The sequence below is a fragment of the Taudactylus pleione genome, unplaced genomic scaffold (genome assembly GCF_031769625.1).
Source record: "Taudactylus pleione unplaced genomic scaffold, aTauple2 ptg000181l, whole genome shotgun sequence".
Lineage (NCBI taxonomy): Eukaryota > Metazoa > Chordata > Amphibia > Anura > Myobatrachidae > Taudactylus > Taudactylus pleione.
The window spans coordinates 389,131-413,280 of NW_028284583.1; the positions used below are offsets into that span (position 1 = coordinate 389,131).

Below are 24,150 nucleotides of genomic sequence, written 5' to 3' on the forward strand. Positions count from 1 at the left end.
CACCTGCGTTGGAAGACCTTGACCCTGGCCACGGCACACCTCCAATACGGGGCGACACGTCCCCATTGTGTAAAATGGCCACAATCACCGCGACCAAATGGCCACAGCCTGTCAATCAAGCTGCAGCGTCCGAGGCACTGCGACCTGGGTCGCAGTGACATCGCAGTATATGTGCAGTCCCCAACACAGTGGTAAATTACAATCGATCAGTGACTGCGAGCGGTTCTGAATCAGACCCTATGAACAGGATTTATAATACCTTCAAACCTCCTTGAAAGCAGAATACATAATTCCTAAAGTGCTGTGTAGACATTTGAAAGGTTAAAAAAAATGCTTATAAGCTGCAGCATATATACACTAAATAGACTTGTATTTTTCACTACGATATACAAGAAGCTCTAAGTTTCTAAAAACAAATGTATAAGGAAAAAATAATAATTCAAAGCACCTCTATTCACCAAATGTTATGAAAATGTATAAACAAGGCCCCCCTAATATATCATGAAGTGACAATAATCAAAATCAATTAATTGTTCTAGTAGTCCACAAAATAGATTTTTTTAATTTATTTATAATAAATCAGCATCAGGACCCTATTACCGCTCTGCTTGACTGTTATTTACTAACAAATTAATTAATTAATTTTGCTTCGAATACTACTTCTCCACTTCAAGTACCATTTAATCACCCAGAGCATCGTACTAATTTATACAGCGCAGAGATTACATCATAACACCTGTCCCGAGACCAATTTTCACAATGCAATACGAAAAGTTTGTGTCTGCTAAACTGAATCACGCTACCAAAGTTATGTGTTACTGCAATGTACAATACTTTCTGCAACCTGGTGTAAAACACAGGGGAATGTAATAGCTTGCAAAATAGGGCACCCTGACAGGATGTGGGGGGAAGAGTTCTGTGATGATGAGAAGTGGAGGAGGAGGGTCCCATCTCTGTGATGAGTTGTCGCATAGGGCTGTAATAATGGAATGAGAGACAGTGTGACAACAAGGGGAGAGTGGCCTGGTCACAGCAGCAGCATTGCTTCACTTAGGCGGGCAGCATACTATGTGCTGTGCTCCTCCTCTCTGCCTCCCCAGCTCCTCCTCCGCTCCACTCACTGCTCACAGCCTGCAGCTGCTAAACCCAGCCAGGGCAAGGAGAAACCAGCAGCAGTGCCCAGGAAGGATCGCTGCCCAGCACAGAGGTAGGAGACTGACACATTCCACAGCCCTTTCCCTGCACTATTCTATACGGTACTGGACTGTATCCTAGCTGCTTTACTGCTCTTAATATTCCTATTTATAGTACTAGAATGTGTGGACTCGGAGTGCTGATCATGCCTGTTGGATGTCCGGCTGGAGGTGATCTAATAATTGGTATCCCCTCCACACAGTGGTAATTATAGTGAGAGCCCTAAAACTGCCAGTTCTTGGATTGGATATTTTTAACAGTGAGTGTTAACACTTTGTGCAAGAAGCAGCTTATTGCAATCAGATACAGGCAATATACTGTGTGAACTCTGAAGAAATTGCAAAGCACAGTTATCCCTCCTCAGGCTGTGTATTTGGTTACAAGCGTGCACATCAGGAAGGTAGAATACATAGGAGAGCTGTGAGAGACACCACACAGTACTGGAACTGGCAGATCACTGTCTGCACACAGAGCCAGGGTAGAGACTGATGTGAAATCAACTTTTCTCGCTGCTGTCTGTGGTCGTGTTGCAGAGTCATAAGTTCCTGTGCTGTGTACCAGCCCACCTAGCTGAGAACCAGTGCAGTATATTTTGTATGTTATCTTCCCTTCGAAAGCCATATTGATGTTCTGACTGATAGATATCTATCTATCTATCTATCTATTACAATGTATATATATTACATAGTAATAGGTAACTGGTATTGAAGCAATTGACTGAAAAACTCAGTTTTACAAAGAATAGCTTGCATACAAATCCGAGTCTCCAAGCACTAATTATCCAATTACATCTAGTTACAATGATATTGAATAAGCTATAAAGGTTAATTGCAGAGTTGTACAGCAAGCTGCAAATTCCTTTTGTGTCATCCTCATTGCACCTATATAACTCTTTTTGGTCCATGTGTCACCTAAACCCTTCAAGATTGGATGGAATTTACACCTGTATGACCAGAGGTGTTTTTGCCAGAAATTGATTTTTAATTTCCTACTGTACCCAAGCAAATGTTGTGTTATTTCTTTGGTAAGAGATTTTACTGAATTCTAGTTAGGGAATACCAGTTAAGTGACAGCCGCAGATGGGAGATGGAGTGTAGGGGTCGCACTAGAACAGATTGCTCATATATATTAAGATGGTTAGAATTTACTGTTTAAAGCAGTTTCCCAAACTCTGACATTACAGTCTAGGTTTTGGTGTTATCCATGTTTGAGCTCAGATGGTAAATCAAATTGCCTGAGGTACTAGTTAAGTCACCTGCCTTCAAGCATGGCTATCCTTTAAACCTGGACTATAAGGTTTGGGAAACTCTGATTTAAAAGATGGCAACAGCAGAACCTACAGTATTTCTGACCAACAGCTTAAATTAAGGGGTTTTAAGTGAAATAATTATCAAAATAGGTCAATTGTAGTAATAGGTAACCTGTACTATCTTATTTTTACTTGGATATTCTAATTACTGTTTAGCTTTATATATTTTTCACTGCATGGTGCCATATTTCTGTGAAAGTCTATCACGGATTCAAAGTCACTGACTTGGAACAGTAAATGACAGACTTTGGAATCTATTTATGAAGATGTGAAACCCCCTTTTTCGAACTTTTTTTTGCAGAAGAAAGGAGTTATCACTATTTCCTTCTATTTAAGAAGAGGGATACCACAGGAAAATCACTGATTTCTTTTGCACTACCTTTTTTTGTGTTTACCATGTCCCCATAGCCTGCTGTGGTGTCTGTTTTATTTATTAACAATGGAAAGCTTTGCCTTCTGCTACTGAGTAATACCATCTTGAAATGGAGTTTCCCTATACCCTGCTATGGTCAGAGAGGCTTTTCAGGATTCCCTCTGGGTCATGCACAGATTGTCTACAATTCTTGCTGCCAGGGAGCAGGGAAAACCATCTGCATAGGATTCTGAGTTGGGTGCAAAGCAAAAAGCTAGTAACTTTGCACTTTGGTAAGACCACGATGCACTGCCAGGGCCGGCGCTAAGATTTTTAGCGCCGTCCTGTGTTGCCTCCCCTTCCCCGCTCCCTCCTCCTGTGTGTATACCAATAACGCCGGCGGGTGGGAGGAGGGCCAGCCGGTTGTGAGTAATCTTCAGGCAGGGCTGCACCGTCAGACTTTGGCGCTCAGGGCGACTGCCCTGCTAACCTGTGCCTTGAGCCGCCACTGTGCACTGCAGGTGGGGCAGATGTGCAGAGAGATTTGGATTTGAGAGGGGTGTGTCCAAACTCAAATCTACATTGCAGTGCAAAAATAAAGCTGTCCAGCATTTGTGGTCTACATGCAAAATCAGCCTGTATTTCCCCTTCATGCAAAAATAATAAATGTATTTGCACCCCTTGCATTGCAACATGGTTTGCTGCTCTTAGCTCACTTGAATGCAGTATAGTCTACGACAGGCCTGGCCAGCCTGTGGCTCTCCAGCTGTTGTGAAACTACAAGTCCCAGCATGCCCTTCCACAGTTTTGCTATTAGGAAATGCTAAACCTGTTGCAGGGCATGCTGGGACTTGTAGTTTCACAATAACTGAAGAGCCACAGGTTGGTCTGGTCTACGGTATTCTTCTTGATGTGCCTTTCCTTTCATTTAGTACAGCATTTACCATAGAGATTTATGATTTACATAACCTAATTGTTCTAATTACACAGGATAGATAGTTCATTAGCACTGAAATGTGCTGTACTCATTAACATTAATTAAAATACGCTTTTTGTCTAGTTCCATTTTAAATATACTGGGTATATAACAATTAGTATGCTGTGAAGGAGAAAACTTTAAGGGGCCTATTCACCATCACTACATTTTTACAAAAGCAGGTGAAAATAAACATTTTCACCTGCAATTGTAAAAGTGAAGTTATCGGGCCATTCATCACGAAGGTAAAGCAGGAGATATCACAGATATCTCCTGCTTAACTTCCTCTTGCGGAATGGCCCGCTGTCCCCATACACTAGTATGGGGACAGAATTCATCAAGCTCCTGAAATTATATTTTTTTCGGAGCTTGATTGTGATAGCATTCGCCATCTTCAGATGGCGTTTGCTACTGCTACCCGCTCCTTCCCTATGGAAAGGAGTCCCGGGTCGCAAAGAGGGATCCGATAGCCCCGTCTGGCTCCTTCCGCTGGACGTCGGGGGCTCTTGTGCGCATGCGTGACCTGTAGGTCACACATGAGCACTGCTCTTGTGAGCAGTGAAAAGAGTCACTGCTCCGAAAGGAGCAGTGAAGCCGCTCGCTGGGGCAGCTGATTTTCGAATCAGCTGCCTCAGACCCGGAGCAATGATGAATTTCTCCGGCGTCCGCGGCCAGTCAGGGTGTTAATTATCGGGGTCCGTTCGGACCTCGATAATTAACATCTTGAATAGGCCCTTAAATATCTTTCCTAATTGATAGACTTTCAGTGACCTACAGTATTCCTCCCCTGCTGTGGAGACCTGAGAACTACATGCTGAAGCATTTTATTCTTTGGTCTCCTCCGTTTTTGTAGAATAGGACCCACAAATGTTTATCGTTCACCAGTCTGGCCGCTGAGATCTGTGGGAGAAGAGGACCAGTAGAAAGCTGAAATCTCCCTGCTTGCGGTTTTGTATTGGTCTGAGACATGACACAGCCTTTTGCCACATTACAATAGATGTCCCAGTTTCCCGCTTTCTGCCCTTGTTCTTTGACATCAAATGCACTGAGTGCACCTTGCTATGGCTCTGCATAACACAGCCCTCGGTTGCTTGACACTGCCTTCCACTGCAAGACATAGGCCCCAGCTTACCACCAGTACTATGAACTGAACAATAGAGCACCTGAAAAATTTGTACAGGGCTTTGGTGGTTGAAACAGTGGTTATTGTGATTTTTGTCACTGTACCCATTAAACAACTTTAGATAGGAAGTACACGTTTTAACTTGATTGCACTTTGTCACTTTACTTAGCTTCCGCTGCTGACTATTAAATATTTCCACTTATGCAGTGTATACAGGATGTCTTGCCAGCTACACATGTGGTTTCAGTATGAAGATTTCTACTGATAATTATTCTACTGATACTACGCACACACGACAACAGCACAAATGCATTTTTGCTGTCAAGTTTTAAATACAGAATATCATACATAAAGTTTCTTATTTTTGTAGAATATTTTGCTAGCAAGTACCCAGAACAAGTATTCTATTTGGTGGGTGTTGCTGTCAAAAGGACAAACATATGTGGTAATTCTAGCTTCTTTATTGTTTTATTTATGTTTTGTATTGAAAACCTGACCTTCTTATAAATGCCCATAACACATTGCAGAAATATGTACTTCCTTATTTTTGTAGCACATACATTTTAATTTTACACACTATTAGAAACATTTTGTAATAATTCACATCTCTTGTTTAATAGGGTAGGCTGAGTTGCCAACAATACCATGTCAAATGTGTGGCTTGTGGCCTGACAGTGGGTGTCACTGGGACTTTTCTTCAATCCCCTTGGCCTTGCGTGCAATAAATAGAGAAGCAAGTGTCCAAGAAATGCCACAATAAGAGCAAATGGGTATGGGGATCTTGTAAAAATTACTAATAGGCTGCATGTCCATATACCTTTACCATACTTGACTACTTTTGAAAACTAGTTTCAGGGAGATTGTAGGTGGCAACTGAAAGTGGCGTGTGAATCGCGGCACGCCGCTGAGGGGATGCATCATGTTTCACCCAAAGGGCATGTCCAGCGCCACCTGTGGGCGTGTCCAGAGTTACTCAGGGGCTCTGCGAACTAAATATATTGTCTCCTGGAATAAATATACTGCTGCTTTACATATACAGTATTGTGCTTTTTGTCGTTATTTTATTAATGGAATGTAATGCCGGCTGTTGGGATGCCTCCTGTCAATATACCGATAGTGGCATCCTGATGGTTGGTAGCCCAAAGGGTTGGGTAAGTATACTAACCCTCCCCCCTAGGGGTGCCTAAACCTAAGCCCCCCCCTCCCTCCTCCCACCAAAAACTCTAACCCCACTAAGCTATCTAAAATTAACCTTCGACGCCTATCTTAAGTCCCGTGTCGGACTTGCAGCGTCGGGAGTCGATGCCACCGGTCTCATAACTACATCCTGATATTACTGAGGGATGCAAGACATTGTATAGGAATAACAGCTGGTTCCTCACTGAATAATGGGCCTGATTCAGAGATGGATGGTAATATGATCGCAGCTGCGATTGCACACGGAACGCAGCTTTTGAAAATGTGCTAATAGTTCCAGAAGCAGGAGGGTAGTAGGCATGTATGATACACACACACACTATTAACTACAGAGCTGTATACTGTGCTCCTGCCTTCCAACAAGTGTCAGCTAATACAGACACACACACACACACATATATTAATGACACAGTTCCCACTACTACTAGTTTGTTTTAGAATTCATTATCCGCATTACATGTTAACACAGGGCAGCTGTGCGTGGGGGTGAGGAGGCCATTACTGACACCCCGTCCGCCGCTGATCTGATACCGTACCTGCTGATGTTGCCCGCCAGTCACACAGACCCAAACAGGCAAACACTGCGCAGTGTTTGGCGGCCACCGCTACCCATAACCCAGTGGTGGCCAGACTTTACCAATACGTCACGCGCCGTGACATCTCCCGTGCAGGTCCCACCCCCTGACATCTACGGACTTGTGCATGCACAGACCAGATATTCAGCGGAGGGGGGGGCAGTGGGAAACCGGGAGTAGCAGTAGGATTTGGGGAGCGGGAAGGTGAGTTAGAAATCGGAGCCTCCCGCTAAAATAAGGGGGGATAGGCAAGCCTGCCTTTACAAGCTTTAACAAATGCTAATAAAGCGTGAGTTAAAGAAAGTTTTACTTGAATTATTTTGATTTTAAAATCTGCAGGTTCAAAGAAAGTATGTGTAAGGGGAAGAAATGTTATCAAAGTGACTTTGACCATGTAATGAAACTGCTATTCAGCCTGGATTTTCATGCACCACAGTCTCTAGAGTTTACAGAGTAGTACTCAAAATAAAAAACATCTAGTCTGGCAGTTCTTTTGGGGAAAATGTTTAGTAATGAGAGAGGTCAGAGGAGAATTGTCAGACTGGTTCAGGCTTACAGGAAGGTGACAGTAACTGAAACACCCATGCGTTACAGCAGTGCTATGCATTTCTGAACACACAGCATGTCAAACCTTGAAGTGGATGTGTTACAGCAGCAGAAGACCATATTGGGCTTCACTCTTATCAGCTAAGAACGGGATACTAAGGCTACAGTGGGTACAGGCCAGGGCCTTAACTAGGGTTGTGTCACACAAAGCGCAGGGTCCTGTGGATGGCACCGTCTCTGCTCCAAGGTCTCTGCATCTGGCTAGCAGGGTGCCTGGAAGAGCATCCTGCAGCCAGAATCGCTGCTTTAGTGACGCTGGAAGCATCCTCTGGATACTCCAGACATGGACACCGCAGCCCAGGGCCATAACTAGGGGTGTGCGACAGGTGCCACTGCACAGAGTGCAGGGCTTTGTGGTTGCCTTGGAACGTTACAGGCAGGCACCCAGTCGTGTACATCTGCCTGAAGTGTCTTCTAGATGCTCGGGGCACTGCTGCATTTCCGGGTATAGGTTACCCCACACTCTATGCGCGACGACATGAAGGCATGAGCAAAAGGAACGAGGTCCACACAGGGCTCTGTTACGCCCTGTTACTGCCCCCTGTTGCAACTTATACAGCCCACCTGGGCATCCTTAAGGGTGCTCCAGACACTGCTGTTCTCCCTCCCCTCAGCATGACGTCATGGACCAAATGTACAGTAAAATGTGCAGAGCGATTTCGGAGGGGAGTGTCCAAACTCAAATCTACATTGCTGTGTAAAAATAAAGCTGCATAGTATTTGTGGGCTACATGCACTAGCAGCCAATATTTACCCTGCATGCAAATATTACATGTATTTGCACCCCTTCCATTGCAACATGCAGGGGTATTCAATTTGTAGCGAAAAGTCCATGATGGACTTTTAGCTCCACATCGCTGATATTCCTGGGATAAAGTATCGGGCGCGCGCCCGCTTTATCCCCATATTCAATTAAAAAGCTACGAAAACGGAGTCGGCGAAATAGGAACGGCAAAAAAAAAAACGGGATTTACCTGGAATAAATTTTTAACTTTTTTTGACAGTTTATTTTTTAATGACATTCCCAGGGTTGCAGGCTATTTTTTTTTTTTTTTTAAGCCTGCGCCCCTAAACCCCAATTCTGCACTTTTTTTCGCCACCTATTCAGTGGTGAAAAGTTATCCCCGTTTTTTTTCGAACCTGCGAATAGTCTTTGAAATTGATATCGGGGATAACTGAATTCGGCGAAAATGACGTCATCGGCGCCGATTCCAAAATTTTCGCTCCAAATTGAATACCCCTTATGGTTTGGTCCAGATACAAAATTACTTGCTTTGCTTTTAACTCCATCTCAGCCCCTATGTGTATCCTTTTATGACCACAGTTCACCCATCTGCAAATGGTCAATTCCAGCAAGATAATTCACTTAAGGGGTAGATGTATCAACACTTCTAATGAGGACAAGTTTCTAGCTATCATTTTACAGAATGTATTTGATAAATGTTAGCTAAGTTGATTGGTTGCTAACTGCAACTTCTCCCCTTGTACTGTTTAAAAGGTTTGATACATCTTCCCACCCCAAGTCACAAAGCACACATCATCTCTAGCTGGTTCCACAAACATGAAATTAGGGTATATTTATTATGCAGCTGTTATGCTGATCATTGTGCTGGTTTAGCATTAATTCTTATTGCCATTTTAAAACCATCGGTAGACCTCAGATGAAGCATGGCTGCCTGCTGTGCGCCAATGGTAGAGGTTTACACTGTTGCACATCGTGGTACAGATATGAGAAGGCTGCAGTGAACGTCCCTATGCTTGGCTGGGCTGTGGAAGGCAGTAGTATATTTTAGCAACTGCGATCTGTGAGAGTATCCAGTTGTGTTTGGATTACCGTCCATCTCTGAATGAGGCCCTGTGTGCATAGGGGTGAGGCGGTTTATTGCAAACACTAGTCATGAGGTTGATATTTTCATACTTTTCTTGAAAATGGCAATGTGCCACAAGTGGCCACTTTTATTATCTATGGGTAATAAACACATGTGGTTGTACATTTTTAATATGCCTTTAAATCTAAATACAAGTTGACCTATTACGAAAAGGCATCTTGTAACCTTGAGATGTCTGACATGTTCATTACAGAAAATGTGTTAGCTATGCTTAATGCTTTTTTTTTTTTTTAGTGAATGAACCTATTTTTGTTCCCAATAGTAATAAATATATTATTACCGTGCTGAATAATATGAATTAAATAATATATGCAATTAAGTGACATAATATTCTTGTATACAAGGCTCTGTTCCACTTATCTGTTAGGAGGGAGGAAAGTCTTTAACCCAGCAGATTAAATTAGCTGCGATTACATTGTACAAGCAAAAATAAGCAATGTTTTAAGGCCCCTACACTACACGATATCTTTAATGATTTGGCCAATTCCGACACATCGGAACGACAAATTGTTAAAGATGTGTAGTGTGTATGCACTACATTGTGTAGTGCGCACTCCCGTGGAGTCGTCAGCCTGATCTTATGTGCAGCATGTAAGATCAGGCGATGCAGCTGTATGCGGGGGGCGGGGCTGGGCTGTCATATCTGGCAGTCAGGCATCGGATCCCCCAGTGTGTAAAGACCGCCCAATATGTTGGCCCGTCGGCGCTGGGATCGTTGGCGACATAGCTGGGTACACACATCGTTTAGTGTGTACCCAGCTTTACCTACTATAAAATGCGTGCAAGGCCTGTTGTTGAAAAATGTGGCAGGGGCTTCAGGAAAGTAATGTGAGGAGCTGACTGCCCGACCGTTGGAGCACCTCTATAGGCTCCATACACTATACAATGTATCGAAGAGGTCTCTATTCATCTGAAATTGAGCGGCCGGGATGAGTGGATAGGTTTGAAAACCAAACCGCATGTTCCCAGAGTTTTTCAGGCTGTGAGCCATTTAGGCCAGAATTCAATTATCCGTGATAATAATAGTTGGTGTGCAGTGTATGGCCAGCTCTTCTTTTTAACAGAGCTGCAGGAGAATGTTGGGACAATACAGAAACAAATATTTTATTGTTATGGTTTATATCTGCAAATTAATTTATATGGAGAATTCGTGAATTTAGTGAAGAACTTTATACTCGTGACCTTTCACAATGCCATGGCTGCCAGTGTCCACTGACCGGCGGTGTGAATAATACATATCCCCATATTGTGCACAACACAGTGCTAGTTAGGGCTGCTGACTTGCACTCTCCAACTCCTTTCATCCTGGCAGGTGAGGTAAATGGGCGAGCACGGGTGAGGTGCGGCTTTTTGGTGCAGGGGCTCAGGTCTCAATGTGGGCTGGGCAGTAGTAGTGGCTGGCTGGTTTTGGGCTGGACTCCCAGTCCCACCTGCATGTCACACCTTCAGCAAAACGCTGGGTCCTGGTGCCAGCATTCTTTCTCTAATACAGGACAGGCTATGTGGATCACTTTGGTGATCCCATCTGCAACATGCGCAGCCCCCACCTGTGAAAAAGGACGGACTGGGGCACCTCCAAGCCGGCCAGCCTAGCGGGATGTTTTCCTGCGGAGGGGCGCATAGGAAAAATCAACAGGAACTTGAAGCCGCTGCCCTCGGGTAGACTGGAGGCCGAGCGGCAGAGTGGGTGTCAGCTGGGTTCGGCATCAGTGACAGTGTCACTGGCACCGGACCCAGCTTCCGCAGTTTATCGGCTCTCGCTGTATGTGTGCGGTAGCAGGTGTAGTGGGGTGCCTGCCGCTGAGGTTTCACCGGGTCTCTCAGCCTGAAGGAGTGGCTGCCGGGAGACGTAAGACCATGCCCCCTCTCCAAGGAAGCCTCAGCGGGCCACCCCTCAGGTCTCGGCGTCCTTAGGCAGCTGCCTAATGGAAGTGCCGGCCCTGGTCATGTGGGCTGGGTGGTAAGATTAATTTCATATCATGTGGTCTGAGTCTGCAGATCACTGCATTCACGCTAACAGTGTTCATCTAATGTCTGGTTCTTCCTTAGAACACAGGTTCTCAAACTCTGTCCTCAGAACCCCAAACAGTGCATGTTTTCCAGGTCTCCTCATAGAATCACAAGTTAAATAATTAGCTCCACCTGTGGATCTTTTAAAATGTGTTGGTGAGTAATGACTACACCTGTGCACCTGCTGGGTAACCTGGAAAACGTGACCTGTATGGGGTCCTGAGAACCGATTTTGAGAACCACTCCCTTAGAGTGAAGCCATTATTTTCACAAGAAACATTGACATAGGCGACACACGTTGTGCCTCTCTCAAGTCACTACATAGCAGAAATTGATAGAATATGTTTTGTCTTTGTTAATGCAAAGTAGCTGCGATTGTAATGAAGCATCCTGAAAAACTACAGTTACACATAACTGTGCCCTAGAGAATTGTAAATGTGCTATACTGTATGATGCATACATCTGATTAGATGCAGGGGCCTGTTACAATGTCATTGTAGTTATAGAAACAAAGAACTGAATGTAAATAACTGGATGCCACCTTCATGGTGTAAGTGCATATGGAACATTTCACAAAACTTACTGCAGTTTTTTTTTTTTTCAATTAATATGTTCGGCTCTGCATCATACAGTCAGGTCCATAAATATTGGGACATTGACAGAATTTTCAGATTTTGGCCTCTATTCACCACCACAATGGTTTTGAAATGAAACAAACAAGATGTGCTTTAACTGCAGACTTTCAGATTTAATTTGAGGGTAATTGCATCCAAATCGGGTGAACGGTGTAGGAATTACAACAGTTTCAATATGTGCCTCCCACTTTTTAAGGGGCCAAAAGTAATGGGACTATCAATGCAAAAGCTATTTCATGGACAGGTGTGGGCTATTCCCTCGTTATTTCATTATCAATTAAGCAGGTAAAAGGTCTGGAGTTGATTCTAGGTGTGACATTTGCATTTGGAATCTGTTGCTGTCAACTCTCAATATGAGATCCAAAGAGCTGTCACTATCAGTGAAGCAAGTCATCATTGGGCTGAAAAATCAAAACAAACCCATCAGAGAGATAGCAAAAACATTAGGTGTGGCCAAATCAACTGTTTGGAACATTCTTAAAAAGAAAGAACGCACCGGAGAGCTCGGCAACACCAAAAAACCCGGAAGACCACGGAAAACAACTGTGGTTGATGACAGAAGAATTATATCCCTGGTGAAGAAAAACCCCTTCACAACAGTTGGCCAAATTAAGAACACTCTCCAGGAGGTAGATGTATATGTGTCAAAGTCAACAATCAAGAGAAGACTTCACAAGAGTGAATATAGAGGGTTCACCACAAGATGTAAACCATTGGTGAGCCACAAAAACAGGAAGACCAGATTAGAGTTTGCCAAACAACATCTAAAAAAGCCATTACAGTTCTGGAACAACATCCTATGGACAGATGAGACAAAGATCAACTTGTACCAGAGTGATGGGAAGAGAAGGAAAGGAACTGCTCATGATCCAAAACATACCACCTCATCAGTGAAGCATGGTGGTGGTAGTGTCATGGCGTGGGCATGTATGGCTGCCAATGGAACTGGTTCCCTTGTATTTATTGATGATGTGACTGACAAAAGCAGCAGAATGAATTCTGAAGTGTTTCGGGCAATATTATATGCTCATATTCAGTCAAATGCTTCAGAACTCATTGGACGGCGCTTCACAGTGCAGATGGACAATGACCCGAAGCATACTGCAAAAGCAACCAAAGAGTTTTTTAAGGCTAAAAAGTGGAATGTTATGCAATGGCCAAGTCAATCCCCTGACCTGAATCCGATTGAGCATGCATTTCACTTGATGAAGACAAAACTGAAGGGAAAATGCCCCAAGAACAAGCAGGAACTGAAGACATTTGCAGTAGAGGCCTGGCAGAGCATCACCAGGGATGAAACCCAGCGTCTGGTGATGTCTATGCGTTCCAGACTTCAGGCTGTAATTGCCTGCAAAGGATTTGCCACAAAGTATTAAACAGTGAAAGTGAGATTTAGGATTGTTTAGTTTGTCCCATTACTTTTGGCCCCTTAAAAGGTGGGAGGCACATATAGAAACCGTTGTAATTCCTACACCGTTCACCTGATTTGGATGTAATTACCCTCAAATTAAATCTGAAAGTCTGCAGTTAAATCACATCTTGTTTGTTTCATTTCAAAGCCATTGTGGTGGTGAATAGAAGACAAAATATGAAAATTCTGTCAATGTCCCAATATTTATGGACCTGACTGTATTTGTCTGGCAATGCCAAGTAATAATCAGGTATTTACACATGCAGGAAAGTGCAAAATATAATGCCTCATAGCATACGTTTGTGTGCTACTGCAGGTCTGCATGAACCACATTTGCATGATCACACCTTTACTGTACACAGTTTGCATTTGCACGACCTTTAGCTCCCCTGTTCAGCCGCTCAAGTCTTGGGGAAGCACAAGTGCCTGCTATGTGCATTTCTGCATTGGCGCATATATATGCAAATTTACACCCGATTACATTAGACCACTGTCTCATGGTCGTAGATGAAATGTCGTCATGTCAAATCCTGGACCTACAGAGATCCCATTTATTTACCACATATCGCTACTGTATATTTTACTTGAGTAGCATCTGTCCATGCTGAAACTGCTAGGGACCATTGCAGTGATGACAATTCCCCTAATGCTTACTGCAATGAAAAGAGTTGACCTTCAAATTCCAAACAGTTGTTGCACTGATTTAGTGTAATTTTCTATCTGTAAAGTGAAAGAATAGTGCTCACACATGCCTTTCTCTAAATATGGGCTGAGGGTCTTTGAGACCGCGTTAGCGCTTGTATATACGATGCACGAACTGAACATATTTAAATACATAAACATGGAATTTAAGATGTAAATTGTATGCCTCTGTTTATCATTTAAGTTAGATCGTTATGTAAAGCCGTACACAACATCTTGCCTAAATATCCAATGGAAAAGATTTCCGAGTGAAAATGTATGCATTCTTGTAACAACTTTATTTATATTGTTAAACAATTTATTTAAAGCTGTTTTATGCAAATAGACTTTCCAGCAGTTGTTTACACTACAAATCCCAGCATGATGTGTTGGTGCCACAACAGCTGGAGAGACCGTTTGACTAGCACTTGTGTAATTCATTTAAACCTGTAGGGAGTGTCTTTGGGAGAAGTAATGCAATTGCCTAATATGATCATGATGATTCATCAATGTTGTACTTTAGTGGATATTATGTGGTTAATTGAGTCAAGATAAATGACCAGAAATGAATTGTGCCCCTAATTGCAGACATGCATGCTTTTAGGTTTTATACAACATTGTTTGGAACATTAAGTATAGTAGTAGTAATTACTATACATGGCTCACGTTGTATGAATGTCAAAGAACACCTTTTTCCATAATGAATGCACAGCTGTGTTTTAAAATACATTGACATTTCAGGGGATCAGTCCAGCACACCGTTACCAGGTAACCATTTATAGCATATAAAACTGCTGTGTTGAGCAAATCCGTGATACTGACTGGGTTTATCATTGTTATATTGGTGTTAACCATCACAACCCTATAGCAAGACCTCACAAATTTCTTGTTCTGGATTAGTCAGCCAATCTAATCAACACGTTATAAAAACCTAAAGACTGCCGAGTACTGTTACTAAACAAATGTAGTAAATAATTCCAGTTCTAATCTGTGAAGCTTTTATGTTACTCTCGCATGAGTTTATTTCAGTTATACGCAGACAATGGGAGAAATTAATCAAATGTCGGTTTTCCTGGTGCGTTTAAACTGGTCTCTCCAAATAGACAGATTTATTATTCGGCGGCTTGAAGGTATGGGATCAGAACATACATTTGGGACTCCACAACTAGGGATGCCTGAAACATTGCAACTGGTTCCGCTGGTTGGTGGTTACCAAAAAAGTAACCAAAGGAACATAAATTATATTCGCAACATACTCCCTCACAGACAACACAAACGGGAATGTTAGCATTTCAGTATTATTTCTATCATAACAACTTCCTGATCATGGTTATGAATATTTCACTTTTTAAATATACCTCATCAAAATATTTAAAGCTTCTAAGCACAGGAAATGAGAATGGGTAGTGAGATTTCTACAGAATAGTAACAATTGTTCTAGGAACAGAAATTTCTAGGACTACCTGTGATGAGGGGCTGCTATCAGACATATACATGCTTTTCTATGCATTCGTGTAAAGGGGATGTAGTCAGGATGCCGGCGGTCGAAATGCCGACCACCAGAATCCCGACAGTGCTAACACTGATGTGAATTATACATTTTCTCTGTGTAATGCTGCATAAAATGTTGGTGCAATACAAATAAACAATGAAAATAAAAACAGACAATAATGAAGATATAGCCTCATAAACATCAAGGGTTAGATAAAGTCAATTATATTAGCAAACTTAATTACATTACTGTTTTTAAATCAACTGTTTTAAATCAATGCTTAGGACAAGGTTGCTACTTCTACGTCCCATCTACGTCATCTTACTGTTTCATTTTACTAACGGTTTAACTGCAGTTTTTGAACTGACATATATTAGTAAACAAGCCCATTCTTTATCTACTGTAGATCCCATCACTCATCTTCACACCCTGATCCCATACCTCACCCACTGCACACCAAGGTGCCCTCCCCCAGCACACCAAGGTGCCCTCCCCCAGCACACCAACGTCCCCCCTCTGCACACTGGTGTGCCCTCTCCGGGCGCACCAACATGACCCTCTGCACATTAGGTTAGTGCTCACATTACACTTTAAATTACCTGATTTCCTTCAGTGGTGTCGGCTACACAGCACCTGGAATTTCAGCAGCCTCCGTGCAATGTGTACAATTTGACCATTCTTGCTGACTTATAAATTCTCCTCCCTACCCCCCCCCCCCCAGGAGAAGCCTGGGGAGGAGTCGCAGGTGGGCAGTGTTGGAGGCGCGACCAACCGGGTTGCATAATTAAGACCCGCCCTTCACTGGAATTCCCAGTGAACATCTGATATTTAAAATAGGGGCGGGTCTAAATGATGCGATTCTCGTAGAATCCCGTCATTAGCCTGCTCCCCCAATGCACAGACCCGCCGATCCTCGGTGGTAATCTACCCACTTCTCTAGGAAGTGGGCAGAATGTGGTAGAAGTGCCTACCCTTCTGGATGTGTGGGGGTGTTATCTGAAAAATCGGGAGCCTCCCGCTACTTTCGGGAGGATAGGCAAGTATGCATTTGACTCATACCTCCAAACTGTCCTGCTTTTGGCAGGACAGTTCAGCTATTCAGGGACGGTCCCGCTGTCCCACTCTCAATGCTGCTCTGCAGGCGCGCTGCATCCCTTCACTGTGTGGGAGAACCTGGGGGGGGGGAGTGCTGGGCTAGCCCCAAGAGTGATAAATATGGGGGCGTGATGTGAGTCCATGCCCCTTTATCACTAGGCCACGCCCTCTTTCTGGACATGTGCGCCTTCGGCCACGATATTCATAATAAGATAGTTGGGGAGGTATGTCTGACTGCAGAAGTCACATGGCAGGAAGTAATGTGATCGGGGACTACTAGGGCTAGCTCCTTCTTCTGTTTTAGTTTTACAGTTTGGGTACAGGATGCCAGTGCATGGAATCCCAGTGGTCGGAATCCCAATGCCGGCATCCCGACAGGGTTAGGATACAGGTATCTGTCGGTAAGTATCCTAACTCTACCCCTACCCATAAACCCAAGCTTCCCTGCCCGCAGCCTAACTCTCCCCTAATGCCTAACTCTCACCCCAATACTTATTGTCGGGGTGCCAGCGGTTGGTATGCTGGCGCTGGGATTCTGACTGGTGTCGGGGTTCCGGAGCCAGCATTCCTACAGCCGGGATATAAACTACATCCCCTTCTTACAACATCATGTCTACATATGGGCAACTTTCAAAGGGGGATGATGCCTCTGACAGGTGGAGACTGAGGATTAGGGACACATTTGTTATTGGGATCAGTGGCCAAATGAATAGAGTACTGTATATGTGTACACCGTACTCTCAGAAAGTCTGTCAGCTGGCAAAGCGGGCTCAGCCTCACAGTGAATTGCTCCCATGAGGCTGCACTGCCGCTAATCTCTACTGGTCAGATGACCCCCTCTGAAAGCATACTCCTTAGGGAAATCGTTTGATTGAAGCTGCCATTGGGCTGTAACTACATGATGTTTATTTCACAATAAATGTGATTTCTTTTTCCATTCAACAACCTATGAGTGCTGATCCTTTCCTATCTAAAGGCAATCATATGATGTGTGTGTGTGTGTGTGTGTGTGTGTGTGTATATATGTATGTATATATATATATATATATATATATATATAACACATTGTGTGTATGTGGGGGGTGGGTATGGGATAGCGATGGGTGAGACTCAGTGGAGATGGGCAGATCTGGGGCGTGATGGTGCAGTCAAATCATTGTTGCCCCACCCCCTGCTATGCAATGCTGAGATTACAGGCATTGTGCCACCCACTTTACTGGGGAAGTGGACGGGTGTGGCCCCAGCCCCCAGGAGACTTGTCTGGCCATTCCAGGAGGGTAGACACATATGACTTAAAGATGGCGTTGTCCACCGCCTCCAAGCACTTGATGCATATGAGAATTGCCCGTCAAACCCCCGAAAAGTGCATTTTCAGGGATTTCACCGCATTTCTGACATTACTGCATCCCGCCCATTATAGTAGAAAAAACAAAGCTGTATTGTTGCTTACATACATACGGTTCTGGGGAGATGTACAATAGAGGTGGAGATGTACTAAGCCTTGGAGAGAGATAAAGTACCAACCAATCAGCTCCCAACTGTCATGTTATAAGTGACAGTTAAAAGCTAGTTGGTTGGTACTTTCTCTCTCTCTCCAAGGCTTAGTACATATACCCCACTGTGTCCTGTGTAATTTATAGATGGTAACCACTATTGAATTAAGGTACTAGCTAAATGTTGTTGAGATGGGGTAAAGGAAAAGCAGAATAACTGTTTAAGTAAGAGATGTAAATATTGAAAGAGAAAAGAAGACTCGTTGTTGGGGGCACTCTTATAAAGCGGTACAGGATTCTGAGTAATGTTAAAATATAACCTTTATTCTAAAGCCTATAAAATATGTAGGATTTAAGAAAATCCAAAGAGTAATGTATATAAGAATAGTACAAATATTACACAAACGCATATGACATAAATTGCATAAGTGAGTATGCAGACTCCTATATAAATTCAATTTCAAGAGAAAAAGGCGTGAAAAATGCTCGTTATGTATCAATACACAATTCACTATTACAAATGTCATATCAAAGAAAGAATTTTTATCTCAGGGAAAGTGAGTGAAAATCTGCGAATTTTTAGAAAAGAGAATTATTTTACATCTCTGTAATTGATATATGATTAATGAAATATGTGAAAACCAAGTTGGTTTTGATCATAGAGGGCTCTATTTACTACAATCCGCATTGCAAATATCACAGGGATTTACTAAAAATCCCTTGCAGTGACGGAGCTTGCGATAAAGCTCTGTCCCTGCAAATCCCCTCCGCAGCCTTATCACAGTATTTTCCCAAAAAAATACTGCGCATGTGCCGACTGGCTGCCGCTGCTACCCCCCTCGGCGCTAAGCCCAGCCGCTAAGCCCCGCACCCGCGATCGCGGACCCCCCGCGACCCTGCCCCCCTTTAATTGCACTTACCTGCATGATCCGGGCTTCGGTGATGTCCTCCATGGCTCCGGTCAGCTGACATCCCATACTGCACTGGGACCCAGTCACCTGATGACCAGGCCGCAGTGCAGCATGGGAGACCAGCTGACTGGAGGGAGGACATCATCGGAGCCCCGATCACCGGTCTCTGGACTCAGGTAAGTTAATTTTTTTTTTGGACTATTTTTTTTTTTTTTTTTGCTGTGTATCAGCATGTGGTCTGTTTAGACCACACAGCTGATCACTGGGGCCGGCTGCGGGGTCTGCTCTGCCCGTCAGAGCAGAGCAGGAGTCCGGTAACCGGGGGAGACCCTGGATAACGCCACCTCCAGGTGGTGTTATTATCACAGTGCCTCCCCAGGTATTTTTTTCACAATTTATTCTTAGTAACTTGCACACAGATCGCATTTTCTATTACAATTATGGGAAATGCGATCTGATTACTAAATATAAGTGATACTTAGGGGTTGGAGTAGAATTTTACGAATTCTACTCCAATTGCCCTGTAGTAACTAGGTGAAACTAAAATAACGTGAAAAGGGTGTGAAAACACCCTCTTTCACTTTATTTTAGTAAAAATAATGCTAATAAATAGAGCCCATAATCGGCAACAATGTTGCCGTTTAGTCCCCACCTTTATATTTCTTGCGTATAGTGTTTAGACAATAATGAAGTATCTTAGCACAATACTAATGCAGTCATAATAAAAAGTCAGCTTTTGCCCAACACTGGAGTGGAAAAAATATGTAATCTCAGCAGTGTATTATAGTAGTTGTCAGAGGCATATGTGACACGCATATAAACATATTCTCAAACTATGGTACTGGTTATTAGTAACAGAGTTACCACTTATTGTCCCAAATTTCATACAGTAATGAGAGGAAAAAATTAATTATATCACATTCATATATGACAAGGAGATGCAAACTTAGGAGTAACTGTAACCATCAGTATCCTTTACAATGTTTCACAGAGTCACCTAAGGGAAATGTGAAGGTTATAATAATTACAATGCGGATTATATTGCATATATCCAAAAAATGTAGAGAATATAATAGTAATAAAGGTGCCCAGATGGGGTCCACGCTGCCTCTACTGTCTTTGTCATATGAAAAAGAGACGACAAAGGATGAGAGGACAGAGAGAGCCACTGGTTGGCAGAAAGTAAATTCACTTCTGCTTTCTAACCGCACAGAGTGTGTTCTATTCTGATGTTAGGATTAACATTGCAGAAAAGAATCACAAACGGCAGGCCGATGAGAGAGTGCTAGAGGTTATATAGGGTGAGATAGTAGAGAATGTGGTCACATAGTAATAATAATATACAACTGTAATTTTGCGCATACACAGGTTATCCTGATGGTAAATAGTAAAGATACTTGCAATCTCTGAGTCCCATGTGTAAAATGGGACATGGCGTCTGAATAGACAGGAAAGAGAAGACGGCAAACGGTTTTAGCCTCCGGTTGTGTACAGTGGCTAAGAGCTGTGCATGAAATCCTGCATAAAGCTTAGAGAGAGGGTGCCCGGCCAGCTGTATTACAAGTCCTGGAAAGATGACGTACATTTCGCCATGGGGGAGGCTTGATCACATTGGTCGTTTTCACGGATTTCACTGCATTTCTGACATTACTACATTCTGCCCATTATAGTAGAAAAAACAAAGATGTATTGTTGCTTACATACTTTACATACGGTTCAGGGGAGATCTACTAAGCCTTGGAGAGAGATAAAGTACCAACCAATCAGCTCCCAACTGTCATGTTAAATGTGACAGTTAAAAGCTAGTTGGTTGGTACTTTCTCTCTCCAAGGCTTAGTACATATATCCCACTGTGTCCTGTGTAATTATAGATGATAACCACTATGGAATTAAGGTACTAGCTAAATGTTGTAAAGATGGGGTAAAGGAAAAGCAGAATAACTGTTTAAGTAAGAGATGTAGCAGAGGGATAAAGTAGAGATGTCCAATCAGCTTCAGGTTACCATTTATCTTGCACCATCTCTCTCTCTCTCTCGCCAGGGTTTGATACATCTACCACGCCTTTTCCCTCAAGTCACAAGTGCTGTGTAAACTGGTTGGTGTGGTGCATTTCATGTAAGTAAATGTAAGTTGACTGTTTCATGATGTCTTGTTTTACCATCCAGTGTGTTGGTTGTCTAGGAATTCATACCTATCTTGTGTCCGGCTGATTATCTCTCCAGCTCATATTATGCACCTGGGTCCATTATTACCATGTTTGGTTTGCAAGTAAGCATGTTATAAAATGATAATGGGGCACACTGGCATAATGGAGCTTTGGGTACAATTCTTTCAGGGGTGCTTTCTGTTTGAAAGTTGTCGGTTACCTCTGTATGCAAATTCAATAAATATTCATGGTCCTGATTCCAAGGTGTGGACATTGGCCATCGCTGCTGCTGTCCTGTACACCGTGGACTTGTGAAAATATGCTATTAACCCACTGTCGGCCTCTCGCATTCGCTTACATAAAAAAGCGGAAACCTCAATCGCACATGGAACCTCTTAGCAAGCCTATGCGGTCTCAGAATGAGGGTCTCACCTAAGATGCCAGGGCCTCTACAGCTGTGTACAAATTCCCAGAGGCTCACTAGAGCACGGCAGGAAAACGGTCCCAACATGCCTGCATATGTAAAAAAATTTAAACTATCAAAAAATTAATTTTGTGTTGATAATGTCAATTTTCCAGAAGTCTGTGTTAATTTAATTTCATATTTTTTATTTGCCTGGATGAGAATTTATAATGTAATTTGGTCCAAGTGAAATAGCGCTGTGATTATAACAACATTTCCAGCATACCCCCTGAGTTTCTGTGCAGGTCATTCATTTAGTGAAGTGTTCACTCTCTGTCCCATTAAATATGTTTTGTCCTTTCTGAGGTCACATTTGGACACTGTACATTATTGTGTACTTTGCTAGCTGTGCATGCTTGATCTTGTAGTGCTTCTCCAAGGGTGATGGATATCCTAAAATTATTTGTGGTGGAGCTTGGAGCAGAATAGTTAATGAAGAAACCCTATGAAGCTGGGTACACATTAGACGAGACGTGGCCCGATCCAGGGTATTGGGCCGACATATATCGTCAAGTGTGTATGCACTATGTCTGCCCATGGTGCTCCCGCAGGGTCGTTCATCACATCAATTATCAGAGTACATGCTGCTCAATCTTACCTCCTTGAAGAAGGCAGAGCCCCTGCCGAAACGCGTCGGTGACTCCCTACATCCTGACACCACAGCCAGCTGACACCAGAGCTCTTCATTCCAGCAGAGAACTCGGTATAGCCTTGCTGCTTCCAGAACCCTCTCTACCCACCACCCGCAGGGCCGCGCTGGGCATCACACCTGGCAAAGCCCTGCGCACCCCTCTTGATCACCACTCCGCCTGCTTGACCCAGGCGACCACGCACCGGCCCCTGGGAGCAACCAACACCAGCTCCATTCACAGCTGTTTGTCCAGCAGCAATCCCTAAGCGATCCACACCAACAGTCACCCACTAGGCAGCGGGAACAGAATGCCAGCAACGCGGTGCACCAAGCCCCACAGTGCACCAGAAAGCTACTACCACACACAGAGCTTCCTCCAACCGCTGACACCGCAGCAGCCATCCAATACCGCATCTACAAAAGGAAACTCTAACACCAGCTACCAGGAGCCCAAGCCATTTTCACCAACAAATCCTACCAGTAGGTAAGTGACTCCGAGACTTATACCCCTGCGTGGGACGCCGCCAGGGTGTGCATCCACAACCGCCAGACCCGCTGCCAACCCACCACTCCCCTCCCCCCGAGACATCCTAAGACTGTTGACCAAAGGTCCAGCAGGGGTAACGTGCCGGTCTATTGAACTGCACGGAAAGGAGCCCCCTAAAAGGGTCCACTCACCTCCCCAGTCTCCACCCACACACACCCCCAAGTGGATCGCTCACCCCACCTGGGTGCCTGGGACCGAACAGGTTTAGTACTGTGTTTTTTTCCAATAAACCTTTTGGCCCCCATTTCTGCCTCTGTCTTCATTTCCTCACCCACCACCTCCAGTCCATTAGACCCCCTTCCCTCCCTACACCCCATCACTCCACACACAACATCGAACACAAAAAACCACGACATACTATTACTCCAGCATTACACCCATAGGGCGAGCGCACCCTCCGCACCCTCTACCCCATTCTATCATTACACAGGACCCGGTACTCCTGCTTTTAGGAAGGTGCAGCACCCCGACACAAACAATACATCTCACATCCCATCTGCCCATACAGCAGAACGCAGTTCTAACCCATCATTTGCATGCTGCTCAATCTGTCAATGTGATGAACGACCCCATGCATTTGTATGCGGCTGGTGAACGACCTATCATGCGGTCGTGTAATGTATATGGATCGCATGATATGTTGTCAGTTGTATTGTGTGTGAGCTGGGTACACAGGTCTTCTAGTATGTACCCAGCTTTACTGTATGGTGTCTACAAATAGGTTTTGTTTGGGTTTTTTTTTGCTTATTTTAATTAGGGATGTGCAGGCTCGGATAGGTTCGAGTTTGCACGTGGAGTTCGGATTTTTCCCTCCAAAAAAACGGAACTCAGAACGAGGCAAAACGTCATCTTACATGGACGAACATCATCATTCCTGGTCTTTTGTCCAGGAATGATGATGTTCGTCCATGTAAGATGACGTTTTGCCTCGTTCTGAGTTCCGTTTTTTTGGAGGGAAAAATCCGAACTCCACGTGCAAACTCGAACCTATCCGAGCCTGCACATCCCTAATTTTAATAACATATATATATGTTTTTTTTTTATTTTTTTTTTATAACTTTTTGTTATTAACATTTTCTGTGTTTACCATTCTTCTGGATTTGTGGTCAGTTGATTTTTGAGTGGCTGCTGCTTCTGTGTATCTATTCTAGCTTAGAAATAGCATTTATGTTATTGGTATGGGATGTCCAATTACTTTTCTGCACACATGGGTGAGCAAACTGGTTGGATTATTTTAAGGCCACATGTGTCGGTAGGATCAATTTGATGATATCTGTATACGTCAATGTGTGTTTTGCCGGAATGTCCATTATATTGTTCCCAGTTTTGTTAATATGCAAGGGCTGCGTATAGGGGGAGCGACCACTCCCATTGCTGAAAATTGTTAAAAACAGCACCTATGATAGAGGGGCCA

General features: G+C 43.6%; 1 protein-coding gene across 6 annotated transcripts in view; it reads left to right on the plus strand.

Moving 5' to 3' along the window:
* The first annotated feature begins 1,064 nt into the window (after positions 1–1,064).
* The window catches only part of ELMO1 (engulfment and cell motility 1), a 487,164-nt gene continuing 464,078 nt past the window's right edge, over positions 1,065–24,150 (plus strand). For 2 of the 6 annotated variants that reach the window (XM_088476020.1, XM_088476017.1), the window contains exons 1-2: positions 1,065–1,207; positions 20,990–21,064. The gene's annotated coding sequence lies outside the window, so the exon portion shown is untranslated. Of the gene's footprint in view, positions 1,208–1,391; positions 1,454–20,989; positions 21,075–24,150 lie in introns of those variants that run through there. The other 4 variants (XM_088476019.1, XM_088476023.1, XM_088476018.1 and 1 more) reach the window with 4 other exon arrangements.